We start from the raw sequence: 13342 nt of genomic DNA on the forward strand, positions 1-13342 counted from the left end.
ATATATATATATTATTAAGTAGCGCGTAATAAGGACCCAAGTTAAAGAAGTAAGTACTTAAGAGAGTTCTTATAAGTCTAGCACGGAAATAGTTATTAAGCTTATTAAAGGACTTTATACTATAAAAGCGCAGTAACAGTATAAATACGGCGAGACGCCGTTAACGCGCCCGCTTAAAGCTAGTATAGTAGTTTAATTCCACTAAACTGCTTTATTACCGCAGAAGGTTATATATACCCCTAGACCCAATAGTTTATATAAAGCTCCTATAAATCTACTACAATAATGCCCTAGCTGGCCACTTTAGTAAGAAAAAGACTCTAGATCTACTCTTACGTAAGTACTACTAGCCTAGTATAAATATGGACGTTACGAACTATATCTTTACCTATAATATATACTAATGTATATATACGCCTAGACATTACCCTTATAGTAAGCTTTAAGCGCTATCTTACCTAGAATAGCCGTAGTAGGAGATTACGATAGACTTTATTATAGGCCTACCGCCTAGCAGATAACATCGGCAAAATATTGTCCCTTGTAAATGACCTCAGCTGCTAGAAGTTGGCGTTGTTGGCGGGCCATTGAGGGCATTAACTGTTACGGACGCTTTAAGTACGATGTTACGACTACTAGGAGAGGAGTCGGAAGAAGCTAGTTGGTTAATTTAGGTACGGTCTAGGATGGAACCGGTAGAACTATATAACGAGGAATAGTAACCAAGGTCACATAATATGCTACGTATTAAATGAGAGGAATAAGAGGAACTTACGTACCTTATATATAAGACGTACATTACATATAAGAAGAATTTCATAGAAGTACGGTTGTGTATTTAAGGACCCTCAGTCCCTACCTAGATAGTAGCTTCTTGTAGTAATTCTTAGAATATAATTAGAGTTAATCTATTAGGCAACCACTCCACTAGTTATTATTACGTTATTAACTACTATCTTTACATTTCCTATACACCTAGCCCATTAACAGAACCTATTATAGTTCCTGCTATAAGGTTCCGTTATACAATTACTACCTAGTTACGGTATTAAATATAGGGAGTTAAATAATATGCCACTAAAAGCAGCCACCATAACGCCATTAACGGCGGCAACTACTTTAAGGTTAGGCGGTGATACTAGTATAGCGGACACTAACTTGCAACAACCTATAACGGTAGGATAATTATAAGAAATAGTAGATTGATTAATAGAAAACAATATAGTACTTAAGAACAGACTTAATAGAATTAGAGCAGTAAAGGTTAAGTTACTATTAATTAAACGATTCTTAGGAAAAAGATTAAAGCTTAAAGGATTTCTAACGTAAATGCATTTTAAAGTTATATAAGAAGGGGCTAAGTTAGCTACAATAATAGACCAGATAGCCTACGCAGGACTATTCCTAATGGGTTAGGTACTTAAATAGTTTAAACCCTACTTAATGGAAATATAGACTAACGGAATAACTACTACAAACCAAGAAGTACGATTTATGTTTTCTAGCTGGGCAGGATTCGCGGAATAATTAATATAGATATTTAGAGACCCGGAAGCAACGACTATAGTAAAAAGAAAGCTTTAGGACCTAATACAGCGAACTTTAGCAATTAAGTATATAATATAGTTTTAAATACTTATAATATAGGTTAAATGGAACAATAAGGCGCTTATAGCACAGTATAAATAAGGACTTAAGGCTAAAGTCTAGGACGTAATTATTCTAATAGAAGATGCGGACACCCTAAGGGAATTAATAGATTAAGCGATTAAGATTGATAATAGGATCTTCTAAAGGGAATAGGCTAAGAGAGGCTAGGATAGAGTTCTATAGTCGTATAAGACGTAGAGTACGTAATAACTAAAGCTAAGTTAGAAACTATGGTATGGCGCAGAGCTAATAGACCTAAGTAGTACTAAAGAAGCTTATAAGAGATAGAGTAAGAAACCGTGGAAACCTAGAGGTTAGGAATCTAGTAATTATAGGACTAGGGAGTAGAGGCTAAACTAGGGATCTTAATAGTAGAAGACGTTTAGGCGGACTCTATAATAAAGTTAGTAGTTTAGAAATAGAGCTTATATAAATTACGGAAAATAGGGTTACTTTGTAAGGGATTATAAAAGTGGTTAGAGTTACTATATAATAAAGGGAACTAAACTAATAGTATGTAACACACACGTATAGAAGGATGATAGTGTACTATAAGGAATAAAAGAATATTTAATTAAAAGTTTTGCGTTTTGTTATAATAACGCATGCCGAATTTATAAAGACGCTAAGTATAGTGCAAGCTATTGGCCATAAGAGCTAGAGTTAAAGGGACTTAAAGGAACTAAAGAGTTAGATAAAGAATAAGATCGACTCTATAAGCTAGATTAAGATGTTATAGCAATATATAAATAACGATTAGTAATAATAATAATGGAGTTAGAGTACTTATTAATTAATAGCGATGAGAATAGTAAAGGAACTAACTGGGGGTATCTAAACCTTAATAATGTAATAGAAGTAGAGACTAAAACCGCTATAGAGCAAGGTTTAGTAATGGGTATCGTAACACTATTAGATACGGCGTCTATTGCTTTATAAGACGGAAGGAGTAATATTTAGGGATAATTAAGCAAGCAGACGACTGCTAGTGCTAGCTCACTACTTAATAAAGGTAAAAGGCCAAAGGCTTAAGATTCTTATAATAAGATAAGAGACGACTAAGATTTTTAAGATGAGATAAGGTAAGCTTAAAGACCTATAATGGATAGAAACCGATGGAGTAAAGCAGTGGCTTAATTTAAAGATATATGAATAAGCTTGGGATAAGAATTCCTAACGGTATAAGACTCTTAAGAAGAGATAAGTAAGATCTAGGACTCTTAAGATAAGATGAGGACACTAGTAAAGCCTAGTTAGACTAAGGCTGGAGCTAAGCTTAAGTTAGAAGTAAGCTTAGGATTAAAGAATCTAAGGGGTTAAGAATTCGGAGTATAAATTAAAACACCTATAAGTAAGAGGTAAGGAGCTTCCTTATAGATTAGAGAATCTATAGCGTAAACAGTAATTAGACTAGGAGACAGATATATAGACCTAGAAGACTTACTAGGGGAACATAGTATTTAGCCTAAAAATTAAAAAATTAATACGAAGATTAAGAAGCACGAAGACTTTAAGGATCTACTTATAAGACGTAACGTAAAAGAAACTATAGAGGAATTTAGGGTAAGAATTACCTTATGGTAAGAACAGAAACTAGATAAGAGATCTAGTATATTAGGACGTATGAGGGACAGAGCGCTAATATAAAGGATTACTAATAGACCTAGAATAGGCACACTAAGAGCTAAGTGGCTTACTAAACTGGAACAAGAAGAGAATCTAGGGATTCCTACTAAGTTTGAGGAACAACATACCAAAGGCTGTTATGACGCAGTAATAAAGAGATATTTCCTTACGGACGAGCCGTATATACTTAAGCAGCTATACTAAAAGTGGTATAGGCAACGATATAATGATAAGTGGGAGGATTTCTATATGTAGTTGGACGAAAAAGTTATCTAAGACTACCTAATTATAGAGAAGGCTATAACTTATATTAAGGGGGCCTTAATTATAATATTAAAGGATCTAGAGGAGTAATTAGAGGACTAGAGAAGTAAAAGGCGAATCTTAGTACCCGCGAACAAAGTTATAACGCTTAGATTAATATAAGAAAGGTTTAAACTCTAAAATAAAAATAAACTAAGAGTTAACCTAAGACATTAAGCATATTATATACTATTGTGGATAGTATATATAGATGATGTGTGTAATATATATAGAGCACTAAAGAATAAAAATTAAAAGTATTTAATAAGGATATATTAGATGACGGATAAGGCGAAGTATTAAAACGCTAAGTATATATATGGTTGGCACCTAGTAGAAGTTTAAGAATAAGGGGACTTAATACTTTAACCAGGAAAATTTCTTACGGAAGAATGCCTAGATGGACGATAATAGTGGGAATATCTGGAGAATACTTATTTATAGTATATTGAAGATAAAAAATAAACTAAGTATTGGCCTAAGTTGGACTAAGTATAAATAGGATTTAGTAGCTAGTAGTTAGGAAAAGTAGAGGCCTACGGAATTAGAGGGAGCTAGTGGTAAAGCCTTAGACCCTTAAAGGAATTTAAGGATAACACCTAAATTTACGAGTTAAATGGTAAGATTAATAGTTTAAGGCATTAGTAGATAGTAGAGCAATAAGAAACTACATCTTGCTAGCAGCAGTTAAAAAAATAGGGTTACTATATAGATAGAAGAAATGTCCTTACCTACTAGTAACAATTTTAGGAGATCCGATAGCCTATAGAGGAGGCATTATTAATCTTAAAATAGGACCTATTTAGCTAACCATTAAAGGAAAATAAGTAGAAATGTCTTTTAATATATTACTATTAGGGAATAATAAGGCAGTATTAGGAATACCTTAGTTATAGGAATATAATCTAAAGATTAATTAGGTTATAGGTTAGGTTAATATTAAAGATATATAATAACGTAAGATGCGATAATAAACTAAGTTAGTATAGTACTAAGTAGGAGCGACCTATAAAGAAACGGAAAAAGGGCTAAGCTATATACTAAAAAGATACCATAAATATAGTAAGAAACTATGGTTACTTGAGAGTAAAAAGCTGTTAGAGTATATAGTATGGGACTATAAAATAGAATTAGAACTAGGAATAAGTCTAAGGTTTTTTCTAATCTATAAGCTTACTAAAGAAGAAGGTAGAGCATTAAAAGAGTTTATTTAAGAAAACTTATGAAAGGGATACATTAGACTATCGCAGTTATTAGCGGGTTATCCAGTACTATTCGTACCAAAAAGAATAGTAAACTAAGGCTGTGTATTAACTACAGATAGTTAAACAGCATTACTAGAAAGGATAGGTATTCTTTACCCTTAATTAGCGAGATCTAAGACAGGATAGGTAATGCGTAAATCTTTACAAAGATAGATCTAAGATAGGCGTACTATTAGATTAGGATTAAGGAAGGCGACGAATAGAAGGCAGCCTTTAGGTTAAANGAAGGACTATATAANCTATTAGTTATANAATTNNGGCTTATAAACGCACTAGCAACGTTCTAGAAGCGTATTAACAATATATTAGGAGAATATTTAGATGAATTTGTTATGGTATACTTTAATAATATTATTATCTACTTAATAAATAAGGGAGAGTATAGAGAATACGTTAAATAGGTTTTAAAAAGACTATAAGAAGAATAAATGCTAGTAGCAATTAAGAAATGCGAGTTCTTTACTAGGAAGACCGATTTTGTTAGATTTATTATTAAACTAGGCCAACTTAGTATAGATCTAAAAAAGATTAAGACTATAGTAAATTGGCAAAAACTGGAGAACGTTATGTAGTTAAGATTGTTTTTAGGGTTTTGTAATTACTGCAGAAGGTTTATAGCGCAATGGTTAAAGGATATTAAACCATTTACACGATTAACAAAGAAAGAAAAACTATAGGTATGGGGAGAGGAATAGTAAGAACTCTTTAAGAAAGTTAAAGAGTTATTTACCTAGGAGCTAGTTCTTAAGATCTATTAATTAGGACTAGAGACGGTTATAGAAATAGATGTATTAGACTTTATACTAGGAGTATATTTTATGTAAAGGCATCTAAATAGATGGCATTTAGTAGTATATTATAGTTAGAAGATAATACTACTAGAGTTAAACTATAATATCTATAATAAGGAGTTATTAGGTATAGTTACAGCGTTAAAGAAATAAAGAGCATTCTTGCAAGGTATAAAAAAAACCATTTATGGTTAAAATGGATTATAAGAACCTAATAGGATTCCTAATAATAAAGGAACTTAACTAAAGATAGGTTAGATAGGCAGAGATACTTACAGAATATTATTTTAAGATTTAGTATATTAAGGGTATAGATAACACGCGAGCCGATATGTTAAGTTAAAAGGCTAAACTATAAAATAACGACAAGCCATTAGGGGCTTTACTGCGAAAAGATATAGATAGACTAATTAGGTACAATTATCCAAAAATTACAGTAACTTAAGAGGATAAGTTAGAAAAAGTCTATAAAACACTAGAAAGCTTTTAAGTATAAAGAATTCTAAAAGCATAGCTAGAGGATCTATAGTTAGATATATACAAAAATTAAAAAGTAAAGTATATCCTAAAAAGCATAGCAGAGTAGTTTGTAGAGGACTTCTATAAGGAACTAACTTAAGGACATAATAGAGCCACGGGCTTAGTGTTAAGACTTTAGGAGAAATATATTATTAACGGAATCTAGAGGATAGCTAGAAGAGTTACTAAAGAGTATCTAGATTACTAAAGAAATAAACTAACGAGGTATAAGCCGTATGTGTTACGGGATACCCCCGTGACACCTTATACATATCTACCTGTTTCCACCGACTTAGCAACTAGAGACTGACCACGAGACGGCAATTTGCGGCAATCTGACGGCAATCTGCCATATTCTGCCATATTCCGCCAAGTTCTACTAAATCCTACTAAGTTCTGCTAGGACCACCACCTAAATCCTATTCTGCTCTATGTATGTGTTAACTAAGCAACCAAGCTAACGATATATACCCTTTCTTCCCGTTTCCCTACCTTCTCTCCTTATATAACGTCTTAACCTTATTATATAGTTTATGTATATAGCTTAATAGTATCTACTTTGCTATATATTATCGCTGCTTATACTTACTCTATAACACTATATTACGTTAACTACCTATACTACTGTTAAAATACAGACTAAACCCGAAGCCCCTATAACAACCGCTAGTATTATATCCGCACTTTAAGAATAATTAGCAGAAATACAGAAGTCTTTTATAGACGCCCTTGTATAGAACTAAGCCACTTTAAATTAATAATAAGCTGAATAAGAAGTATAATACTAATAATTAATTAAGGACCTCTAAGAAGAAGTCCGTACCCTTAAGATGCCTACGCTAGGACCTTAAGACTAAACGCCGTCTCTGGAAATAAATACGCGGAACGCGAGCCCTAAACTTATAGTAGTTACTTACCCTAAACCAACTACTGCACTATAACGATCTGAATAATTACTAGACCCTCTAATATTTACTAGTAAATAATAAAAACTCTAATTATTTCTAAGCTAGCTTAAAAATAAGCTAACTGGTAATGCTAACTACTACCTAACTAAAGCTAACTGACTCTGCTACGCCCTAAGTTGACTAGGAGGAGACATAGCTAATCTTATTAAACCCCTTTAACCGAACTTAGTACTAAGTCTAGTTGTACTTCTTAAAGCTATATATAGTAACCTAAACCGCTAAGCTACTACCTAGAGAAAGATAAACTATATAACTTAAGGAACGAAAAGCTTTCTAGTATACTTTTCTGAATTCAACTATTACGCAAAGGAAATAGGCTGGAACGACTCCGTACTAATTAACAGCCTTATTAAATCCTTAAGCTCTAAACTAAAAACCTCCCTAATAGGCGTAGACCTACTAGGAGCCCTTAATGCCTACGTAAACGTTATTAATAAATAGTATAACGATATACTACGCCTAATACTAAAGCCTACCCCCTAATATAATACGACAACCCTATAAACGTCTACTAAGTTATTATCTTAGCCTAAGCACCCTAACGCCATGGATATTAACACTGGAATCCTAGATTACGCCCCACTAGGGTCCTCTAAATAAGAATAACGCCTTAAGCTAGGCCTCTACTTTAAATGCGGAAGGAAGGATTATATCTTAAAATACTACTTTGTCCCCCTACCTACGTACTAAAATAATCTACAAACGGCTAATACTAATAGCCGTTTACCGTATTAATCTTCTGGTTACTGTCCCCGATCTTTATCTAGTTCTAGCCCCATATCTAATAAGCACTATTTATAAGGATAAAGCTCTAACTAACGCTCTATAAGAACCCTGCCCTAATTACCTCTAAAAGAAAGGTCCTAGAGCTAAGTCGCTCTCTAGAATGGCTCTGCCTTAGGATCTTATTAAACGCATTTAACGTCATAAACTCTGACTCTTAGGACTATAGCATAACCATTAACTGCCGTCTTTAGTAGAATAGTTAATAGGCTAACGCTTAAATCCTAATTAATACAGGAGCTAGCGGCATAGGATTTATTAATAAGATCTTTATATAAGATAATGGTTTTACCCTAACCCCCCTTAACCGGCATATTAATGTATTTAGATTTAACGGCAAACACACCGTCTTAGGCCGTATTACCTATGTGGCAGCCCTAAGACTCTAATACCTAAACCATGAAGAACTAATTAAGCTTTTTGTTACCACCTTAGGTTACCCGGTAATCCTTAAATAACCTTAGATAAAGCTATATAAGGTAACTATCGACTAGGATAACCTTAAGCTTCTATTTACCGCCTCCCGTTGCAAGTAGAAGTGCCTTATAACTTACTACCCTAACCCTAAACTAAAACCTAGGAAATCCACTAAGATCTACTAGCCTAAGATTTCTACCGATGTCTACCCCGCGCCTAAGGAATCCACTAGATTCCACCAACCTAAGAATTCCACCAAATTCCACTAATATAAGATTTCTACCAATATCCACTAAAGATCTGGAAATCCTACTGAACCCCATAAACTAACCCCGACTACTATACCACCCCAAACTAAGTAGAAGCTTAAGCTTAGCATACGGGAGTACTAGAAGAACTAGTACCCTATAATAAAAAGAATACTTAAAGAACCCGAACCTAAATCTAATACTAACTCTATACCTAATACTAAACCTAAACCTAAATAAGAAACTATATAAGAGACTATAGACGATCTAAGAGAGCTTAACACCCTGGATATCCGCATAATTAGAGCTACTCCGCTAGCTTAGCTTGCTAAAAAGCCTAAATATACGATTTTTGCTGTCATGATAGCTGATATTAAGAAAGCCTTGGCACTAAAGAAGCATACCGACCCTATCACAAAGGTACTAGTAGAGTACTATTACCGCTTAGATATATTCTTATAAAAGGAAGCCGATAAGCTACTAGAACACTAACTATATAATTATAAGATTGTACTTAAAGAAGGAAAGCAGCCTAGATTTGGACCCCTATACGGAATGTCCTAAAACGAACTCTAAGTGCTATAAAAGTATCTGGATGAGAACCTAAGTAAAGGATTTATTAGAGCAAGCTCTTTACCTATAACCGCACTAGTAATCTTTGTTAAGAAACCTAGCGGCGGTCTACGCTTCTGCGTAGATTACTAAGCCCTTAACGCCGTTACTATTAAGAACTAATATCCGATCCTGTTAATATAAGAGACGCTAAACCGACTAAGTAAGGCTCGCTACTATACGAAGCTTAATATTATCTCTACATTTAACCGCCTCCGTATAGCAAAGGGAGATAAATAGCTTACTATATTTTGTACTTGGTATGGATTATTTAAATACTTAGTAACACTATTTGGCCTCGTAAATGCTCTAAGCTTGTTTTAACATTACGTAAATGATACCCTACGCCCCTACCTGGACATCTTTTGTACTGCTTATATTAACGACATCTTGATATATAGTAATAACCTAACCAAATATTAGAAATACGTTGACCTTGTCCTATAAGCCCTATACGGAGCTAGTCTATAATTAGATATAGATAAATGCGAGTTTTACAAGACGGAAGTCCTATACCTTAGGCTTTTTATTTCTATAGACGGCATATAAATGGACCCGAAAAAAATTAAAGCAATTATAAACTGGTAAGAACCTAAGAACGTTAAGGACGTAAGAGCCTTTATAGGATTTGCCAATTTCTACTAACGGTTTATTAATAACTTCTCCGCCCTAGTTTTACCCCTTATGGCTCTAACCTAAAAGGATAAAGCCTTTATCTTTAATAAGGAATATAAGAAGGCCTTTACTTATCTAAAGGTTATATTTACCACCGCGCCTGTGCTCTAATACTTTAACCTAAACTAAATAAGTATTGTAGAAGCTAACTTATCTAACTACGTTACTAAAGGCATCCTATCTTAATATAACGAAGAGGGAGTATTGCACCCCGTGGCATACTACTTAAAATAACTAAGCCTAGCTAAATATAACTATAAGATCTACGACAAGGAACTACTGGCTATTATTAGATGCTTTAAGTAATGGCGACCTAAACTAGAAGGCGCTGGATTCCCAATTAAGGTCCTTAGCGATTATAAGAACTTATAGTACTTTACAACTACAAAACAGCTAAGCCACCGTTAGGCCCGCTGGTCAGAATACCTATTTTATTTCCGATTTTTAATTATATACCACTTAGGCGTTTAAGGCTAAGCCTGATGCCCTAACCTAACGCTCGCAAGACGCGCCAGCACTAGAAAAGGCACGTTCTTACTAAAATTAGACCCTGCTTCGCCCTAAACTGTTTAACCCTCCTGCTAAAGATCTTATGGTATAAGTCCTTAAAATAACTAATTAATTAATTAAACAGATTATAACTAATAAATACCCAAATGACGAGTTTATCCAAGAGATGCTTAAGCTAATTTAAGATGGCGTTAGACGCTCTAAGAAGATCTCTCTAAGTGAATATAAAGCTTGTGGAAACCGCTTATATTACTAGAACCATCTAGTTGTCCCTAATTATAATAAACTTAAGCTTAAGCTCCTTAAACACGTATATAACCTACCGGTAGCCAGCCACCTAGGCTAAGGAAAAACCCTAAAGCTACTTTAATAGGAGTACTACTGGCCGAATATATATAATATGACACGAAGGTATGTCTTTAGCTGTTATGTCTGCTAATAAGCTAAAGCTTCGTATAAGATATATAACGGCCTTCTAAAGCCACTGCCTGTTCCAGACCGAAGATAGAAGGACGTCTTAATCGACTTTATTATTAACCTCCCTATAAGTAAGGGCTGTATAAATATTATAGTAGTTATAGACCGACTATCTAAGATAAGATACTTGATCGCCTGCCCCGATATATTAATACCTGCCGTCGCCTAATTGTTCCTGGACTACGTATAGAAACTCCACAGACTCCCTAAAACGATTATCTCTGATAGAGGCAGCCAGTTTGTCTCTATATTTTGGAAAGAACTAACTACCTAACTCTATATTAAAGCACTATTGTCTATAGCATACTACCTAGAAATGGATGGTTAAACGGAACGTATAAACGCTATAATGGAATAGTATATTTGGATATATACGTCGTACTTATAAGATAACTGGATTAACTGGCTTGCATTTGCCGAGTTTACCGCAAATAATTCCGTTTTGGAAACCATAAAGGTTTCCCCGTTTTTGGCTAACTACGGCTAGTATCTATAAATGGGTTTCGAATCCTTTAGTAATATTCCTTGCCCTACTTGTTACGCCTTATAAGTTATAGAAGCAAATGAATTTATAGAGAAGATGGAGGAACTATAACAGTTCCTTATTAATGAAATAATATGGGCTTAATCTGTTTATAAAGCTGTAGCGAATAAGAAATAAACCCTAGCACCGGCTTACTAAATTGGTAACTTTGTCTGGCTAGATATAAGAAATCTAAATATAAAACAACCTGCTAAGAAGCTTAATTAGAAGAACGCTGGCCCTTATAAGGTCGAGAAGGTTGTCTCCTCCTATGCCTACCAACTAAAGCTCCCTAATATGGTTAAAATCCACCCCGTATTCCATATGTTAGTCCTTTACCCCGCTGCTTCCGCATTAGACGCCCTGCCTAAACAGATATAAGACCCTCCCCTACTAGTTAAAGTGGATGGTGAGAACGAGTACTTTATTAAAAGAATTAATGATATTAAGTATGATAAACGGAAACGTTAATATATATATCTTACAAAATAGAGAGGCTTTACTGAGCCCTTATAGGAACCTATCGACTCTATAGGACTTACATAAGCCACAGAAAACTTTTATAAACTCCATCCAGAACTACTATAGCCCTATCTCGCAGAAGCTTAAGTTTAAAGGGGGGGTACTATCATAGGATACCCCCGTGACACCTTATACACGTCCACCTGTTTCCACCGACTTAGCAACTAAAGACTAACTATAAGACGGCAATTTGCGGCAATCTGACGGCAATCTGCTATATTCTGCTATATTCCACCAAGTTCCACTAAATCCTGCCAAGTTCTGCCAGGACCACTACCTAAATCCTATTCTGCTCTGTATACGTGTTAACTAAGCAACCAAGCTAACGATATATACCCTTTCTTCCCGTTTTCCTGCCTTCTCTCCTTACGCAACGTCTTGACCTTATCACACAGTTTATGTATATAGCTTAATAGTATCTACTTTACTACATATTATCGCCGCTTATACTTACTCCGTAACAGTATGGAGAGCTATAACCTATTAAAACACTAGAGAGACCATAGGAGGTTATATTATGGGACTTTATTATTAAGTTACTAAAGTTAAGAGATCCTATTACTAGATAAGATTACGACGCAATTTTAGTAATAGTAGATAAGCTTACGAAGTAGGGATACTTTATAGCCTGTATAGAAGAAATCTTAGTAGAAGATGTCACTAGAATCTATATTAAAGAAGTGTTCGTAAGATATAGAGCACTAAGTAAAATTATATTGGATAGAGATCTAAGATTCGTAGCAGTATTTTGGGAGGTATTCTTGGTAGAATAGGAAGTTCGAGTAGCAACTTCTACTGTATATTATCCGCAGACAGACGGTTAAACGGAAAGACTAAACTAGATACTAGAGCAGTATCTAAGACATTATATTAATCACGTATAGAATAATTGGGTATCACTATTACTAGTTATACAGTTTGCATATAATGCAACACTATAAGAAGGAATAGGCACGTTACTATTTAAGGCGAATTACGGATACGAGCTAAGAATATCGTTATTGCCACGTTAAGTAAAGAAAATAAGTAGCAAAGCTAAGTAAAGAATAGAGACTTTAATAAATCTTTATGCAAACCTTATAGAAACAGCTAAGGCAGTATAGTAAAGAATAAAAAGGTACTATAACGCTAAGAGATCTAAGGGACTAGATCTTAAAAAGGGAGATAAAGTATAGCTACTATATAAAAATTTTAAAAGTTGACGACTAAGCAAGAAGTTAGACTATATTAGACTAGGACCTTTTGAAATTATATAGAGGATTTCACTAGTTACATTTAAGTTGAACCTACTAGCTAGAATAAAGATCTACCCTATATAGTATATTGTGATACTAGAGCCAGTATATAGGAATATTAAGCCACCAATTTACGAAGTAGATATGTATAGAGGTTAGGAGGAAGATAAATAGCAAGTTTTAAGGATTATTAGTTATAAGGACGTTAACAATAAAAT

This window comes from Cenococcum geophilum (assembly GCF_001692895.1).
Source record: "Cenococcum geophilum 1.58 unplaced genomic scaffold K441scaffold_19, whole genome shotgun sequence".
Lineage (NCBI taxonomy): Eukaryota > Fungi > Ascomycota > Dothideomycetes > Gloniales > Gloniaceae > Cenococcum > Cenococcum geophilum.